Genomic DNA, 20,275 nt, shown 5'->3' with positions numbered 1-20,275 from the left:
CGCTGGCTGGAGCAGAGAGCGCCGGGGCGGGGGCGGGCTTTTCATCCCTCTCGTGCGCGTTTGTCCCTCCTATTTTAAATTGTGCCTATATATAACTTCCCGAACTCTCGGGTAGAAGAACGAGAGAGCCTTAAAATGGTTGAGGGCCTGTTCACGTAATAACAGGCAGTAGTAACAATTTGCCCTGGAGACCATCTGCTGTCTCGCTCGCAAGTACCTGGGCTGGTTTTGGAAACGTGTGGAGTCACTTCAGCAGCGGCCTGGGCGGGAAGAAGCGTTAGTCACGGCGGGAGCTGGTAGCGGGGTGATTAACGCCTGGCAGCCAGGCAGGCATGGGTGAGCTGGCTTTGAAGCGCCGGCCTGAGGGTGTGCCCGGGCTGCTGCCGGTGGGAAGGCCCAGCCTTTGCATGGGCACGGTGCCATTGGGTGACCGGCAGCGCCGCAGGGGGGTCGTACATTTGTGCTTTTTTGGCAACAAATAGTTACTCGGTTGGTGTAACGTAGGAGTATGCCCTTCTTCCCCGCCAGCCTGGATAGTCTAGCAGCTGCGTGGTGAGCCAGTTCAAGAAGCTGATCTGGCCAAAAATTTAACAGTTTCTTTTTGTAGTTAGGTTTTTACCTGGCTGAGCTTTCTTGGGTCGCTAAAGGACATCTCCTGACTTAAGAGTAATTATTAGCTAACCTGCCTTTTTTTTTTTTTTTTTTTTTTCCCTTTGTGGTAATTTAGTGAGTGTCTTTCCAGTGGAGGATGGCAGTCTGAGGTGGGTTGGTTTGGGGGTTTTTCTTTGGCCCCACTGAGTCTGGAAAAGAATATTTAGACACCGTCGTAACATGACACTGTAAGGTTTCAAATAATATTTTATCCAGACTGTTATTTCTTTGTGTTTAAAGTGGACTGTGAATTGATCTGGACAGGGATTTTTATATTGTTACATGGCTACGTGTGCTTCTAGCACTTCATGTGCACAGTGGTACGAATGTCGTGTTTATGAGGCCATAGTGTACTTTACAGTTTTACTGACAGGAATCTATATTTACTAGTAATGAGTAAATGAAAGGGTTATGGAGGTGAACATTTGGAGAGATTATTGCTGACTATCTCCCCATGTGCTCTCTGGGATGGGATTCCCAAACTGTCATGCATACCACTCGTAAGTGGTACATAGCTAGCTACAAAACTAGGAGCTGCTGTTGGCAGTATTCAGCAGAAGGGAGGGGAGGAAGAAAGTTTAGAAATCCTCGCTTTAGCACACTTAAAACTGAAATTCCCAGATCCTCTCCAGCAGAAATAGGAGTAACAATACCAAATTAGCATACAGGTGTGACTTGGAAAAATGTTGTCTATCCAGGAAGAGTATATGCTTAGCCTTCTAACTAAACTAAAACCTGTATTTGCACATTTTCCTGAATTATTTTTTATATATACTTTGGAAATAAGTTATATTAGACACTTAACATTATTTTAACTAGTTTTGTTTACATTGCCACTAGAAAACTAATTTAATTCCTCCTGTATATTTAACAACAAACACCTGGAATTCATAAGCTTTAAAATCTCAAAAGAAAAAAAACATACGTTCCAGATCCCTACTCATTTGTTTATTGTATGACTAAGAAAATACCTAAAAATAAGATCAACATACAGGAAAACATGTTCAGGAAAGCTATAAGACCATTATTTAGGTATGATGGATATAGGATCTACTTTGAGAGGTCCAAAGATTATAAACTAGTCCCTATAAAAGAATATGAAGCTTTCAGAAGTGGCTTTCTTACAGAAATATGGCATAATCCAAATAAGGAGTCATCAGTTATATTTAATGTACTCCTGTATTTATCATCTGTTCCTATGCATCTGTGAAACATCATATATACATATGTACTGTACTATACACTGAGACTAGTGACACTTACCTGAGGCAAATGAAAATGTGGTCTGATCTTCCAAAATTCTTGCAATCATGAGTCCCTTCTTACCAAAAAAGAAAAAAAATGTTTTAGAGAATACATATCAAAAATGACAATAGATACAATTATGTATAGGTACATATATAAACATTGCTACCAGTCTAATTTAAAATGCAGAAATTTTTGTGGGTGCAGCCTTTGTGCTGATGAAACATGTTCAGAGTCACAGAACAAAATCTAAAAAAGCTCTGTTGTGGTAACTGCAATCAAAGGGGTTTTTAATTTGTTCAGTGCTCTTAGAAGTGAATGCATGAATATAAAATCTAATATGTATAAGTGAAAAAGAAGACATCACCACCAGTTGCTGGAGTTCTTGTGCCAGTTCTTCCACTTTTGCAGACATGCCCAAATGTGATCTTGCTTGTTGCATTGTCAAAGATACCAACAGTCAACATGGAAAATGATTAAAATTTGCTCTAATTGTTCAGAGTAGATAAACAGGAAAACTGAGTGAGAAGTCACCCTCTTCTGCTCTGCTCCTGTTTATCCATCTTAAAATATTTTAAACAGAGATAATCTCTTCTGTACAGTCTTTCTGCTGTGAAGTATTTTATACTTTAAAGTTCATTCCAAGCTGAAAGACAAAGTATTAAGGATTAGAACAATCAGCTCACAGATTTTTTTTTTTTTTTTGCCTTCTTTCTCCCTTCCTTTCCCCTCCCTCCACCTACCCCAAATTAGTAACCCATTTGACTAGTTTTATCCTGTAATTACATCATAGGCCTGATTCTTCAGTGTCATGTGTCTAGCCGTTTACACAGTGGGTGTACCAAGCCTCTAGTCAGTGTCAGGCAAGAGGAACAAATATGACCATGAAGCTATGAATAATGGGGTGGATGACAGTTGATGTTAATAGCCCTAATCTTGGGAGAGGGTGGAATGAACCCTACCTAACAATTTTATACCTCAGTTTTTCACTTGTTTTAAGATTCACCTGGTTTCTGAAGAGGCTATGTATAGACTAGATGCCCTTAGACTGAATTCAGGCTAGTGCTAGGTTACAGAGAGTGTTCAAGCTGGAATAAGATTTCATGTGTAATTTCTTCCTTCATAATACTTGATGGTAAAGGTAAAGTAAAATGTTTCAAATTAGCAATACCATTACTGTTTTTGCTGTGGCACTGTCTGTAGCCAGGCTCAGTGCTAGGGAACAGACAGCTTACCAGGCTACCTACAAAGGGTAGTAAAAACATTCCCATTTCAGATTAGCTGGTTGTATTAGGGCAAATCCACAAATACAGCAGTTCACAGCAACTATTCTGCCATGTAGTGCTTCAGTCTTGATGTTGGAAAAAGGCTAGGAATAACACCATGGGGATATTGTCTTTAATTGCTGCTATCAAATTTGCCTATTTAAGATGTCCCATCTGTTTGCCTTAGCTCAGAGGATATCAGACATGATAGAAATAGCAGTGGCTGAGGGGAGGGGTGTGCCCTGTGGCCTGTAACCTCTGGCAAAGAGGCAGCATGCACAACTTGATGTGGTGCTGTCAGGCTGTCAACATACAGACCAAGAACCAGTCATGTCTCAATGTGATCCTTAAGAAACGTGCTTGTTGACTTCAGCAGGTTTTGTGTTGGGTATATGAGGTTGAACAGGTAATCTGTAAATGATTCTGTAAGGTTATTACAGCTTAAAGATGACTTGTGAAATGGAGTTACAGCCTCTTAAACTTATGGTGTTTTATTAAATATAGTTCTTTAGAAATAGTGGTAAAACCAGTAAAACTGTAAGAGTTAAGAAATTATATCTTTAAATAGGTATTATCAAGCGAGTGATTGAATTATTAAACTTCTTTGGCATTATTACTGAAATGCATGTATGTTTTCTGCAAGCTAGGTGTTTTCTCAGAGCTTAATTTTGGAGGGGAGTATGTTCTTCCTGTTTCAGGATGATAGAAAAGTACAAGAATATTTTCATAATTATTGTCTTTCAAATTATTTTATTAATACGTAGTCAGAAGGTGCTGAGGCATTTTAAAGGGAAGAAAGTGGTTTATCAGCTTCCAGATTCTAGTAGAGTCGTGAGTCAAAGGGAAAATAAAGCTTTGTATGACACTTTACTTGGATTGTCTGTGATTTTTTTGATACGGTTAAAAATTAAAAAGGGAAAAAGGCAGAGTAATAGCTACTTCAGGTCATTTACTACTGGAATCCGCACAACCAAAAAGCTGCCCAGTGAGAATCAAATGTGGTACCTATCAGTTGCTTCTCTTAATGCTTGGATGCTACTCGTTTCATTTCCTGAACTTGACTTTGACTTAATGTAGTTCCTTGAAGGGGGGTGGAAATCTACGTCTTTCCCCGCCCAATTCCACTGAGACACCAACCAAGCAAGAGATCTGTCCCTTTCCTGTGGTCTGAGAGAGGTGAAACCTCTCGGCTTACTCGACACTCACAGCTAGTTGGTTGGTTTGTCTTTTTCCCTGCTTACTTTGGTGTTTTCTGAGATTTTTTTTTTAATTTTAGTTTTCAACCTGGTTTTCACAGTGGCTGCTTTTGTGTTCTGCCCATCTCCTGGAATTGCACTTGTGCTAGGGGGTTTTAGATGACTTTTATTCCCAGGAGCACTGTGCCATACTCCCTAATTCCAGTGCTTTCTCCTTCTTGACATTCCACTGTTGTCAGGCTGTCTGTGTGAAGACAGTGAATATCCTGCTATAGTTTTTTTTTTTATTATTATTATAAACTTTAAAACATATGGAGTAGATCCTATCCTCTTTCAGTAAGCAAAATCTGTGTACTATTTCTTTTATGGCCATCTAGTACTTGACGTGTTTTCTAAGGAAAAATCCTAAGTGTGATTTTATGAATGTAACCTTTAAATACTAGAGCTCGCTTAGCTACACTGAAAAATAAGCATATGGTGGGAAATTTACATTCAAAACCCACTTTCTACAAAAATAAAATGCAATGTTATTGCTGTTATGGTACCTGTTAGATAATGCTTTATTTGCACTCAAGAGGAAAATGGGCATGACTCTAGTTTTCAAATTGTGTGTTCAGGTGTCGTGGTTTAACCCATCTGGCAACTAAGCACCACGCAGCTGCTCGCTCACTCCCCCCCTCCTTCAGTGGGATGGGGGAGAGAATTGGAGAAAAGACAAGACCTGTGGCTTGAGATAGAGACAGTTTAATAGGAGAAAAGAATAACAATAGTAATAATAATAATGGTAAGAAAATATACAGAATGTATAAAACAAGTGATGCACAATGCAATTGCTCACCACCTGCTGACTGATGCCCAGCCCGCCCCGAGCCGCAATCACTCTGCCTGCGACCGACCGACTGACTAACCCCCCCGAGCATGACATTATATGGTATGGAATAGCAATTTGGTCAGTTTGGGTTAGCTGTGCTAGCTGTGCTGTACTCCCAGCTTGTTATGCACCTGGCCGAACAGGAGAAGCTCAAAAAGTCCTTGAGTAGTCTGAGCACTACTTGGCAACAACTAAAACCATCAGTGTGTTATCAACATTCTTCTAGTACTAAATCCAAAACACAGCACTATGCTAGCTACTATGAAGAAAATTAACTCTATCCCAGCCGAAACCAGGACATCAGGTATAAGAAGTTTGAATCTGAAGTTAGCAGGACTTTTTATTAAATCTGAATGTGAGTGAATACTAAATTGTGCACTTTTTCCTGTTGAGCTATGCTCCATTGAAGTGACTGGCTGTTTTTTTTTTATTCTGCTTCTACATGTGAAGGAAGATCTGAACGCTCATAAAAGCTCATTTGTTTTGAGCATACACATGATTTATTAGCAGAGCATGAATAGACTTCAGTTTCCCATCTTTTGGCCCTGCTTTCAGTTTCCACTGAAGCCTGTGTGTGTCTGAAGGAGACCAGCAGTAAATAGGAGTGAATGCTCTGTTAGAACAGTAAAATTCTGGTGTCATTTAATCACATTAGGATTATTTTTTGGAAGGGTGGTAGTGAAGATGAATGAGGAGAGGAAAGCAAGGGAATAGCATGGAAGACTACCCAATGAAGGTTTTTTTCCCCCTACATATTTTCTTTGAAACATCATCCAATTTATCACTGAATTTTTTTAAGCAGTTTCTCTATTTCCCTTAACTTAGTGAGAAGTTGCATGGTTTTGAGGAATTTTTGATGATTACTTTACAGAACAGGTGTAAATAGCTGGAACATTGTTTAAAAAGTGGCTATGGAAAGTGCGTATCAAAGATTTTTATTGTAACCTTTCAGTTATACATAGTGACCCTTGATGGTGTTGGAGGTTCTGATTATGCATGCATGGTAAGGTCATTACAACCTGAGTGCATAGAACTCTGTTACATTTAATTCTCTTTTGGCATAACTTAATTTGTTTATAATATTTTCTGAGTAGCTTTACAAGATGTATGCCTTACAGTTAATTTGAAAACATTTTCAGTGCACAAAAATGTATAGGATGTCTAAGCCTCATGTAGAAAAATTTGATTTAAATACTCTTCTATTTCAGTATATACTAGAAACATGGGCAGAGCAACAATTATTTTAATAGTTACCTTAAACTAAATGTAGATGCACATTTAGCAATAAAAACTGGCTCCAACAAGGATTTTTTAAGCTTTAGGTTAATACTGTGTGTGGTTCCCATTTGAAATCACTGGTGCTACAGACTTGATTAAATTTAGGTGCGTATATAATTGTGTTTCTGGATTAAGGGTGTCATGCAGAATACTTGTTTTTGAAGAAATAACCTGGATGATTTCTTTCTTCTAGAAAGTCTCAAAAGAGAAATTACCTACAAAAGGCTTATATATCTCTCTGGTTATTCTGTCCTCATATGGTATTCTTGCTATATAGCGTAGACGGCTCTGTTAAAGCATAGGGTGTTATCTTGGCTGTCTCACCTGGGCAGGGAGCAGTTATGGTTCAACTTCTTGGCACAAAGAATAGAAATGTCCTTCAACATAATGATGTCAAGAACAGAGCCCTTTCTTTATTATTCTGTATCAGCCAGCATAGTTGAATATGGATGAAGGAAGGGGGGCAAGCAGGCTGAAACTTGCTGTTCAGGGAACGTTTGAGCCCTAGTTGCGATGGCTCCTGCCCTGGAAGCAGTCTGAGACAGGCAGAGTACACCTGGGACTCCCACTTCTGCACAGTACTTCATAATCCCCCATGATCTGGGGTTTGTCTTAACAGCCACCGTACAGTCCTTACAGATGATCATTTACTAAATGAGGGAAGAATCGGCCTGGGGAAGTGTATGCTCGTAGGCACCATGCTGAATCAAGGGAATCATTATATGAAACCACAACAGTAACTCCTGGAGATTTTGTACAAGAATGGGGACTTGGTGGGGTATGCACCTATCAGTTTCCCTTTGGTCTGGCAAGTCGTCTCCGTTTGTGTCAAGCTCTTTCCTCCTTTTGTTTTTGTTCTTAAGAGAAAGGAAGCAACTGCCTGATTGGAGAATGTAGGGTAACAGAACAGAACAGATTTAATTGCAATGAACCCCGTGTTGATATAGGTCCAGCTTGTTTCGCTATGCTTAGGTCAACTGTTGAAATGGGGTACTTGCGAGTCTCTGTCCCAGCTGGTAGCATGCTCTTTCAGAAGTGGGAAAAGCAGTAAGCCACAGTCACCAGAAGAGATCAGAAAGCTAAACTGGCTCAGTAAGAAAGTGTATCCAAGGCAGAGGGCACACTGCCATGTTTTGCTCTTTTTTTACCACCAAGGTTGTAAGTGGTATTGTGCTGGTATAATTAGGAATACTATTTGACTTCTTTGAGTGAAGAGATGGACTGAAGGTGGGATTCTTAAGCACAAACAGATGAAAAAATAAAAAATATAAATGCCATTTATGTTGTAGTAGGTCGTAGAAGTTCTAGTCAGAGGTCAGGATGTCACAGTGGAAATGCAGAACACAGTGATGAGCTGTTTTAGTTCAGAGTCAGAATAATGATGTCTTAGACATTGTAAGACTAGGCAAGCAGTAACAAATACAGCTTTGATATTATTACATTGCTCTGATTTCATTACTTAAGAGAGCCCAGTCCCACAGAAATATCCTCGCTGCTGCTACAGAGCAGGTTTTCTGTGCATCAACAGAAGATTAAGAGCCATCTGCATGGAGATGCTCTGTGTCTGTGCTTCTGCTGGCTCTTTAATCATTGAAGGAAGACACATCATGCTTCCCAGGGCCAACACCCTCTTGTAACCACTGACTACCTTTGTGGCTTCTTGCAGTGCAGACAGTGTCAGTAATATAGAAGCCTTTTCACTACCTTGCCTTTTTGCTCCAAGTTCCACTGATTTGGTAGGAGCTCTTTGTTCTTTCTTGTCTCTTGTCTGGCTAGCCATGTTTTTAACTTGTTCAGGTTGTATAGTTCAGTAGTGCTCTGTTTTCAAGTATTTACATCGGTAATGTCATGGGGAGCTGTTCCCCTGCAGTTTTAATTTACTCTGGAGCTGAGCAGAATGAGAATCTGAGCGCCATGACTTAACTCCAGATCATACAAACTCCTCAAGAATGGTAAAGCCCTTATATACTCAGCATGTTTGGCTGAACTGCAAATTATCTCAAAGGAACTGTTGTTTCATAGGATTACTTATTTTTAATTTGCATTGGACTTTAAGGTAGGTAGAGGTATTCTGGGGGATAAATATGCTCTAGGCAAATTCTCCTGAGAGAAAAGCCAAGTTAGTCAAGAAAATGAGCAGAAACATTTCCAAGCTACTCTGTTTCATAGTATTTTCTGGCCCTGTTCCTTCCAGTGTTCCCTCTAAAATGATCTCACCAGATATATTCAGAACAGTTCTGTAATTTATTGGCATGTTTTCATTGTCTCTTTTAGTTTTGAATTGCTGGGAGGTTTCTTCATAGCTCAGGCAACTATCATAGCCTTCTTGCTTCTTGACACCTGGCTGTTGCCTGAAAGAGAGCTTCCTTAGCTTGGGCTCCAATCTGTGTTGTGGCTGAAATCTGATTTCTATGTATCTTGCTAGTTGCCACAGGAAACAATATTACTTTGGCAAGGAACTGTACAAAATGACCTTGTCCTAATGGTCATGTGCCAAAAAAGAAAATGGGAACACTGAAATTGGACTTTTGCACTGCTCAAAGCTTTGAATCATTTGGTTAAAAACAAAACAAAAACAAGCCCACATAATTTAACATGGAAATTCTAGGCTTATGTTTTGTAAGAATGGTGTGTTAAACTTTGCCAATTTTTTCACAACCTGGCCTTATACCCAAATCAGCTGGGTTGTATTAAGAATTAGCACATATTTAATCCGCTGAATTGTTTAGCAGATAGAATCCCATGAGTGCTTCATACACATTTCATGCAGTCTTCACTAAAAAGAAAATACACGTCAGTGGAGTATAGACCATACGGCACAAAAGTCTCCTTTCACACTGCAATACTTTAGGTTTATTTAATGCCAAAGAGTTAGAAAACACACAATGATCTGGGGTGCAAACTTGCTAACCAGAGGGTTTTTTCAATGAGGTAAACAATTTAGCACTTCGTATATTCTTTTATCTTATTTAGTATAACTTATTCCAAAACTTGGAAATATATTTTAAAACTTTTTATTTGAATTCTTTCGAACTGGGCATTATCATGCTGGATTTTTTTGCAGCCAAGTTACAAATCCCAGAAAAATAAGGTTTGCATGGGAAGTTCTTGGCAGATCTCTCTTGGACCAGTGCGAACAAAACTGCCTAACAAGAAGGCATTCATTATTTCTGTCTTGTTACCCTCTGTTATTACAGAGTCACCAGCTGTAAGGTTACTGGCATCTTTGTCTCTTTCTTATAAAAAGCATAAGGACCAGTCATTCAAGGGTGGTAGTGAGAGATAACGTTGTATTTCTGAGGCTTGCTTTCTTTTCTAATAGCTATTGTGCTTTATCAAGCTGAGCTAATGCATTGTCTGCATGTTTGCCCAGTGAACAAAGTTTAGAAAAGTAACTGAATTTCAGAAGGACAAATCTGCTGGTTTAATTTTAGTGGTCTGTGGTCCTGAAGTGTGCAGTTAAAGCACAGATGGACACCATGTCATGAGAAGTGGAGGTTTGTCTCCTTAGTATTTGTGAAAACTAATTGGTAAATACTGCAAGTGGTTCACAGAAGCAAAAGCTCAAGAGAGAGTTAAAGGATTTATGGTTTTTGAACATCGTGACGTATTCTCATATCTTGGTTTTCTTGAATACCATAGTCTCATATAATTGGTGTTTATTAGTATTTTCACTTATTCAGTACTGTCAAGTCCTCAGTTTTATCACACCTTGACTGCATTTGCTGGTATGTCTGGCTTTTATGCCATAATACTTAACTACACGTACTGAGTTTTAGATGTATCCCTTAAAACAAAAGTACTGCAGTTTTATATTTTCATATTTAATAGTAAACTTCCTTACAGAGCTTTATAAGAACAACATTTGTGAGTGAGGTGGCTTGACCTGGCTGAACGCCAGGTGCCCACCAAAGCTGCTCTATCTCCCCCCTCCTCAGTTGGTCAAGGGAGAGAAAATATAAGAGGTAAGGACAGAGCAATAACTCAGGAATTACTGTCATGGGCAAAACAGACTTGACTTGGGGAAATCCATTTAATTTAGTACCAATCAAATCAGAGTAGGATAATGAGAAATAAAACCAAATCTTAAAAAAAACATTTCCCCCACCCCTCTTTCTTCCCAGGCTTAACTTTACTCCCGATTTTCTCTACCTCCTCCCCCTGAGCAGCTCAGGGGGACAGGGAATGGGAGTTGCAGTCAGTTCATCACATGTTGTCTCTGCCGCTCCTTCCTCCTCGGGGGAGTACTCTTCATGCTCTTCCCCTGCTCCAGCCTGGGGTCCCTCTCATGGACTACAGTTCTTCAGGAACTGCTCCAGCATGGGTCCATCCTTTCCACAGGGTGCAGTCCTTCAGGAGCACACTGCTCCAGCGTGGGTCCCCCGTGGGGTCACCAGCCCTGCCAGCACCAGTGTGGGTTCCTCTCTCCATGGGTCCACAGGTCCTGCCAGGAGCCTGCTCCAGCACAGGCTTCCTGTGGGCCAGACCGGGCTTCCGGTGGGGTCGTGGCCTCCTTTGGGCATCCACCTGCTCTGGCGTGGGGTCCTCCCTGGGCTACAGGTCGAGATCTGCTCCACCATGGACCTGCATGGGCTGCAGGGGGACAGCCTGCCTCACCATGGTCTTCCCACGGGCTGCAGGGGAATCTCTGCTCTGGCGCCTGGAGCACCTCCTGCCCCTCCTTCTGCACTGGCCTAGGTCGCTGCAGGGCTGTTCCTCTTACATATTCTCACTCCTCTCTCTGGTTGCAGTTGTGCAGGTTTTTTTCCACCTTCTTAAATAGTTATCCCAGAGGTGCTGCCACCGTCGCTGATGGGCTCAGCCTTGGCCAGCAGCGGGTCCACCTTGGAGATGGCTAGCATTGGCTCTATTGGACATGGGGGAAGCTTCTAGCAGCTTCTCACAGAAGCCACCCCTGTAGCCCCCCTGCTTACCACACAAAACAAATACAATGCGAAAAATCCATACAGTATCCAGTGTTTGGTATAGTGCCATTCAGAGGAGCCAAGCCATGTTCTGAGAATGTCTTAATCTCATTTTAGGTAGGTGGGAGTTTGGCTGGGCTTATATGAGGGGATGGAATGAAAGCTGCTTTCAGACAAGTAATTTCTACTTCTTAAGTTTGGATTTGGGGAGTATTTTTAAGTATGGTACCAGTAAGGACTGATTTAGCTGGAATTGAACTAGGAGCTCAGTCATTTTGTCTGAACTGGGTTTCTCAGAAGAATATAAATAAGAGCTACTTGAGAAACGTGTTAAGTATTCAGAGGTGGACTGTTAAGGCTTAGGGGTAAGATCAATTTTGGATTTACACTGACTCGGTCCCCTCCTCATTTTACCTCATCTGTCTTCAGACTGATCCATGGGACTTTGGTATTCCCAGACTGGGATATAGCCTAAAGCCTTTTACTCCCTCAGACTAGGGACTTTAGGCCAGAAGATAAGTACTAGTAATGCTAAGAGCTGCTATTCAGTCCTGTTACTTTATCATTCTTCAATCTGTGGGGTTTTTTTCTCTGTAGGATGACTGCTACACTTTTACGTATACAGCAGCATTTGCCTGGGAGGGCAGTTCATCCAAGTGTGAGGACAAATTTAGTTTAAATACACGATCAGGTTAGTGCTAATTCTTTCATTGATGAAGCAAGAAAAACAAATAAGCAAATGGAACTACTGGAATTTTAAGGTATATTTTCATTTATAGATTACATAGGTGTTCTAACTCCTTAAAATTAAGTAGTGTATTGGTTCTGTAATGCCTTGATCGTGGCATGTTTAGCTATATTGAAACATTTTTAGAAGAAAGTTCTACCGTTTAGGAGGCTAGTTTAGTTCATTTTTACTTACAAATGTTTAGAAAATTATTTTCTACATAATTAAAGGGGTAGAACAGTACTTGAAATCATAGTTAAATGACACAGTCAATAATTTCTGAGGGTAACAGTACCATGTGATGCAAACCATTTGTCCAGTACATAATCGTTCTTCTATGTCAAGTTTCAGCATGGTAGCTTTCTATTGATAGGTTTTACCCTGAGCTGGGTGTTGTCCATACTAACTGCAGCCAGCATAAATGCTATATTGTGTATTAGGACTAATGGGACAGAAATATAGTCATGCTAAGACCAGATCCAGGTTGCTGCTTTACCACTATGTTATTTTCTAGAGCTAATGAAAACCATGGCCTCCCAGGTGTCAGAAAAAAAAACCTTTGGGCTCTTGCAAATGGCTGTATGTTTAGTAGGGTGGAACTGGCAGGAGACTTCAGCTCTGCTTTTCCAGCTTCCCAGGTTTATGGGGTTTGGAGTTTATGAAAAGGAAATTATGAAAAATCATGAAGCATAGCAAATGGTAACGGTCTTGTCACTCATTCTTTTCTATGCATGAGAAGTAAATAGGAAAGAAACACATCTCAGGAAGGAACAGTGAAATAGATGCACATATTTTGGAGATAAGAGAAAGTAAAAAATTGTTTGCCTTTTGAAATTAAAGCCATCTGGTGTGCTTTTTTGTTAAAAAAAATCACAGACAAATGGCCTGCTTGGTGACCAAGTATTTATATTGCATTACAGTCCTTTTGTGGTTTTAGCTGAAGGTGTAATTTTTTTCTTGGTAAACTGTCACAATTCTTTTATCCTCTATTTTGCTTAGCAGCCATGTACAATGGCTTTTCTAGCACATGACAAAGATCTGTGCTAGTGAAATTAATGCCAAGTACACCACAGGTCTGCAAAATTAATACTCGTAATACTGAGTATGAGTCAGTGGAAAAAAATACCCACAAGGTGTATTTTTTTAATTAAACGATGAAGGCTGCATTGAATACTCTGTACACAAAAAGCAATGTTTGAGAAATTTAAAAATTTGTAGGCAAGAGCCCAACCGTAACAGTCACTTAGAGCAGTGGTGAGGGCTGACATAAAGGAAGCTTTTGAGACCTGAATCCTGGAGCTGCGTAGCCACCAAGCCCGCCGCTTGTACAGGAAAGTACAGGAGCTGGAAGGATCCTCTGTCTTGTAACGCTGCCAGTGGCTTCCAAAGGCAATAGTCACAGCTGGCAGTCACTCCGTAGTGGGGGCATCCTGAATTTGGCTTCTACTCTGGCAGCAGTCAGATGGCTTTTTCTAGATTCAGTTACAGCCTTTCCATGCCCTTTAATAATTTTTGTGTGAGGGATTCAACTAGGCCAGTTTAAGACTTCATGCAGGATCAGAATAGGGACCAAATGTAATGTAGGGAAGTGTGAAGGTTAAACCCAATGATTAGTACTGGCACAGATTTTAACAAGACAACTGGTAAAAAGTCTAGTTTCTAGCAGCTCTCTTTTATGTTTTGACCATTCTTTGACAGTGGTTTCTGCTCTCAAAACTAGCAACGCTGGTAGGAGCTTAAGAGTGGGAAAGGGAAATTTATTACCCATTTATGCAAAAGCCTTATGATGTAAATTTTTTCCTTCAGTCTGTCACACTGATGGATTATAACTCTGTGCTTCTTCCACCTGTCTCTTAGTAATACAAATGCAGTGTACCAGAGCATAAACTGGTACGTTTAGCATACTTGCTGATTATTAGAAAGGTTTTCATCTCTTAAGAAGTGATATGATTGGAAAGAGAGTTTATTGAGGGGGCAGGTGGGCACATTGAACACAGGTCATGTGGCAAGCTGGAATTTAATGATGCCTCTTGTCTCTTGTGGATTTTCTTTTCTTCCTCTCCCATCCTTTTGTCTGCGACCCCGGGGTGAGGGAAGGTTTAATTTCAGTAAGTACATCCTGTGGGAGTGATACCTTGTTTTTAGAATGGATGCCAATCTCATAGGCCTCCGAACAGCGTATTAATTGGAACACAAATCTAAATGGCAAACTGGTAAGCAGCTTTCAAATATGATTTTTTTTATATCCTCTCAGAACGAAAAAGAGATTAACATGAAAGGAGAGAATTTTTAATTCTTAATTCCGCACCTCTAATTAAGTTATATGTCAAGATTTATTTAATCCTGTTAATTTCCACCTGAATATTCTTAAGAATTTGGGTTCTGGTCTACTGGTTACTGAATTCTCTGGAAATTTGCAATTGCCTTTGGAATTTTTTTTATCAAAGCCTTGTTCTGTAGGTCTCAGAGATCTAACAGATTTGTTAAGTTAAAATTATTTTCATAACCTAAAATAATTCCTTTTAATTGGAAAAAGCTACTGTTCCCTGTACAAAGAACTTGGTAATTGTGTTAGCTGTAGTTTTTACAGTTGTGCTATGGTAATATTAAATCAGAGAGTCCATTGATTCTTGAAGTAAATATTATATGCAGTGTTTGAGCATATAATCACACACATTAATTATGTTCATAATTTTTGCATGGTTTGTCCTGTACAGTTATTTCCCTATGGACTAGTGGCATTTAATGACGGAGCTTCAGGGCAGGACTGCTGTTTGCTTTTGCTTTTTTAAAGAAGAAAACCCCACAGTAATATGCTTTAAGAATTCAGATTTAATTAGATTATTTTTTTAATTCTGATTTTACCACAGATTTATGTAGAGACTAATATCGATCAATACTTCCTTCAAATGCAGCTCTTCAAAGAAAGAGAATGCTTAGGAAGCCTGAAAATGTTAGTCCAAGACTTCTTTCACTGATTATTTACTTTCAAAAAGCGTGGGAGTTGCCTGTTTAGATTAAGCAAAATTAGAAAAACCAGGCCTCAGAATAAGTACACTGCATGCAATATCTGTACTAAATCGGGACATTTTGTATGAATATTAGCAGAATTGACTAGTTAATGGTTAGCCACCATTATTTGGTTTTAGATTATCTGGATTTTTCCTGTGTAGTTCCTTTAAAGCTGTAATTCAGAAACCAGTGGAGTCATTGACTCGCTGATGCCTTCCATCAAAGAACTATTCATTAAGTGTGCTTTGGTTAGAGCTGCTGTTGACTACCTACCTAAAAATCTGCTGAGTGGCTTCAAGATCCCAAAACATTAAAGGAAAAAAAAAATACTCAGTTTCTTAGCATCAGGTGGAGCACCAATCCCAACGTAAATATGCTTTGACTTCCATGTCTTCTGAATGGAAAGACATTCCCCCTCCCTCCCACCCAAGCAGTGGATGTTTTGTTAACTCCAATTATGCATATTGTGGCAAACTTAAAAAAAAAAAAATTCAGGGAATCATTTTTATTCTCAAAGTGACATCTCCATAAACTTAATGCTCTTCATCCATTATAACATTAAAAAACAACATTAAGGCACTGGGATTCCTTAGTTCATAATAATTATACAAAGGATATGTACTGAGATATTTAAAATAATTAATAGCATAAAGAAAAGCCAAAACTATTCTTCTTGATGAGACACATTCTTTGAGGTGTGTTTTAATTTTCAGATTTGTCAGTACTGACACTTGCCACTTGAGGGAGTGATGCATTAGGTGCTAATTGGACTCTGTTTTGAGTCCATTCTCGGTAGTTTTGCATACACTGGGAACTCTAAGGGAAAAATTCAGACATCACATGAGGATATTGTGGCTACAAAGGAAACGTGAAATGCACTGTATTAAAATATTCTGGACGCTTACCTTTTGGGATGTATTTATCTGTTAAATCACTGTGTGGAACCCGAGAACACCCTGCTTGCCAGATTCATGGAGAGGTGCCTACAGGTTGTGTTCTGGTGCAGGTTTTAATTAATGAGGTCACTCTAGGGGGTATCACTGTGGAGAGCCGAGGCATATGCTACAGTCAAGCAGCTGTTTGAAATGCTTGTGATACTGTCTCTGAATTAGTATGCAGAATGCCTGTTTCTTAGGACTTTAGTGTGCCTAGGAGTAGAGGGATTTCAGTCTCCTGCTTTAATCCAATCTTGTTTTACTGAATTATTTATTATTTGCAAGTGATGGGAAGGGTTGGTTCATGCTCCTGCAGAATGGCTGTGAGATGTTACAGGGCAAAGTTCCTGTCTATAAATTGAGGGCGGGAATCCAAGGTGCCACACTTGATTTCTGTGTGTTTGATACAGAAACCATTATTGAATATGGAAACATCTTCCTGAAATAATTTAAAATAGACCAAAAAGTGGGATACCTTAATATTAATAATTTGTGCTTGAATTATTGTTTTCATTATTTATTTTGACTTTTAATCAATGGTTATTATCTTTGTTATTCTAACAGAAATTTGCATAAAGCTGAAATAATCTGTTGCTGTATATCTATGTAGTAAATCCATTGTTGGTATGTATTAGTCCTTTTGTACATGTGGGTTTGTGCGTGCATTGTTACATTTCTGTAGCTCCTAGTATTTATTTTAGAAGTTACTCTGAAGAGGTGTATTAATTATATAAGGACTATATTTGAACAGGGGGTTCTAATAACAACACATGGTGTTTTCCTAGGCAGCTATTGTACTGGAACACGTGCAGCATAGACAAGATGAGAAAATTGTAAATTTTTGGTGTTTTACCAACTAAATTACATAATAATGTGACTATACAAAATACAGAGGCTACTTTTTTTTTTTTTTTTTTTTTTTTTTTTTTACACTACCTGGAAACCTTAAGATTTTACATGATTACATCCCCAGATAAATTGTCCAGAATGTGCAAAAATGACCCAAATTTATTCAGCCAGTGCTTGAATTAACTAGTTTTTAGAAGGAAGAATACAAAGATAAAACCCTTGTAGGATATCGGAGAGCATCTTGTCTGAGGACATTTTGTATAATCTGGTGAAGTCTAAGGGTACAAAACTTGAAGCTTGAAAATCTTATTAAAATGTCATTCGCCTCACATCTGATTAGGAGCATCAAGAGCTGAGAGGATGGGAATTAAATTCACCAAGGCTATCTATTACTCTTACACATTTCAGCATTTTAAAAGAACTTTGGAAAGTGACTGCACTAGAGCATTTATACTTTATTCCAAGAAAAAAGGTATGTATTTAGTGAGCTCACAAAGAACAGTATCTGTTCCAGAAGAGTTTTTCGTACATCTATCCTGATTAACTTCTCCATGTAAATAAAGAATAACATACTACATTCCGTGAAAGCTTGTACTCCTTTTCAGTTGTGAGCACTTACTATAAAGTATATTACAATTTCAAAGCAGAGCACGTACGTTAATAATTTGGAGAAAGTAGTGCACTTAGGAGCACAGAGAGGGTCAAAGCAATGGCTGAAAAAAAATCCATTTTGTTAGTACTTTTGTTAATACCTAACTCCTGGTCATTTTGTTGGACGAAAGAATGAACTATCAATAGCTGTCCAGCCTTTATGAGCTACTCAATGTAAGTAGATCTACTGTATCTGTTTCTCAGTCATCTCTTTTTCAGACTGACAAGTTTGCATAGGTGTGTCTTGTATGTAAGCCCTTTCACGCCTCTGAATATCCAGAGTCCTTTTCTAAAACTTGAAATTTCAAGATCACTTTCTCAGGCAAGGGGAGTGAGTGATGGGGAAACCCCAATTACAAGGAGCATTCATATAGGTGAGCTGTCAGTTTATACAGTAATGTTCTCTATACCTTTCCTGGTATTTCTTACCATGTAACTTTGTTTCTCTGACTGCTGTTGCACACTGAACTGATGCTTGAACTGGTGCTTTTTAAGTTATTCCTTTCAATGTTCAGATCTTACTTCTGAATGGTAATGGCTAATTCAGAGCCTGGCATTCTGTACTCAACATTAAGATACCTGTCTTGTGTACCTAGGTTTGCTTTTGTGTATCTGAATTTTACCTGTCATCAGAACCAAGACTTCTAAGGCTCCTGTAAAGCTCTTCTGGTGGCCCTTGTGTTAAGTATCTGAGGTATCATTGCCAGCAAACTTTCTCGCTTTCTTTGTCTTCAGGTGGCCGTATCAGTGTGCAAAGTGGTGCTGAGTGTTGCAGAATTCACTTGTGACCTCCTTCCCTCCACTGTGGGACCCCTTATTAATGAGTCCCTAATCTTTCTTCCCTGTATTCTAATCAATGGTGCGTCCATGCAAGACTATTTCCTCTTACCCTGCATTTTTTTAGTGTCCTTAAAACTTTTGGCAAGGAACCTCTTAACAGCTTTTGGAAAGTTGAGAATTCTGTATCAGTGACATTTCCCATAATCACAGGGGTGTCAACCTTTTCTGGTAATACAGAAGTTTTTTATTAGGTATTAACAGTTGTCCTTATTGAACAGCTCTTTAAAGATTCCTAGGTAATTGACGATATAATGACAGAGAGGGAGGCTGCTGGTTTTTATTAATAACTTAATCCTGCAGACTGTTCAATACTTGGTTTCTTTTAGTCTTTAACCAGCTTGAATAATATCTGTGACCTCCTTTTATCTCTACTGCAGTGATGAAGTCTCAGTTAATCTGAAAGACCATTATATGCTAAAGAAAAGAAGGCCATTACTGTGTATTATAAACAACAGTAGAGGCAGATTCTCTGTTTGGAGAATGCCAATTTGTGTTGCATTTATAATTTGTTATATAGTAATGATCTTATAAGATGCAATATGTGTATCTTCAAAGTGATATTTTAAAAAAATCAGTACCTAATTAGAAAGTGTTCATTATTAACAAAATAGGGTTCTCATGAAACAAATACAGGGAGAGCAGAAATTGAAAGTCATGCATTCATAAGTGAATCATGGAATACACCCACTGACTACATTATTTTTTTTATGCTAAGTAGCTGTATTACAGTATGGATAGTATTATTTAATCTTAAAGAGCTTGAATGCATCTGTGTAATCAAAGTGTGCAAACTCCTCTCATGGCAGGTGAGGGCGGAATGGTAGCTTTCAAAGAAACAACAGCGTTCTTACCATAATAAAAAGGTACTTTAATTTTCTTTAGGTTCAGTTGTTTCCATTAGATTAATATTTCTGTCAGAGAAATCTACTGTTAGCAAAATACAGGAATAGCTGAGATACGTATAAGAAGTTTGCCTTTTGGTATACGGACTTTTATAAGAGTATGAAGCATCTCGTGTCATATTGAATACTGTTGAAATACTGGTCTTCATTGAGCAAATGATGTTTTGAATTCCAGGAAACGACCTTGTAAAAATGGAAGTAAGAAAAGGAAATTAGCCTATGTTAGAAACTCTCTGTGCAGGAAAATGAAGAAAAGAAAATCACTGCAAACAAAGGGGAATGACAGAGGCTGAATCAGAGAAAGTTGGGGATTTTCACAGAGAATGAGGAATGTATGGAGCGTGGGCGATAGGTGCCTGACAGTTTTTCATGCCTAGAAATGCCCACTTAATCTCTCCAGCAGCTCAATAGTGTCTTCCAGTTGTACCAGTTAATTAAAAATCCCACGCAGTCCCAAACTTTCGATTTGCACTACCTTTATCTTGCTACTGAGAAATCCAGCATACTTTTAAGATAGACCATGTTTCAAGTGTGACTGGACTTGAATGTTACAGAATGCTGCAGCCAGCTGCTTGAAAGCCCCCAGCTTTGTGTCTGTCTCTGTTTTAACCCCATTCCCACCAGCTCCTCTGACTGTTCCTCTGGACTGCCATTGAACTGTTTTTCCAAAGGGGCTTCTAGTATTTATGGATTCTCTCTTTTAGCAGGAAATGGTGGTGGTGTTCACCAGCAAAAGTAATGAGCCAGAAGGAAAATGGAACTCCCCATCAATGTGGGTGCTTTCAGGCTAATGGGATCAATGTTGGAGGAGGAGGGAGGTAAGGTACAGTCTGGAGTATCTGGAGTGCCTGGGAGTACATTGACCCAGACAGCTCCCAGCAAGGTATCTTTCCCGTGCACCAAAAAATTTACGGCCATAGGGTCTACT

Source organism: Egretta garzetta, unplaced genomic scaffold (genome assembly GCF_000687185.1).
Source record: "Egretta garzetta isolate BGI_Z169 unplaced genomic scaffold, ASM68718v1 scaffold163, whole genome shotgun sequence".
Lineage (NCBI taxonomy): Eukaryota > Metazoa > Chordata > Aves > Pelecaniformes > Ardeidae > Egretta > Egretta garzetta.
Note: the sequence above shows the minus strand (reverse complement) of the source record.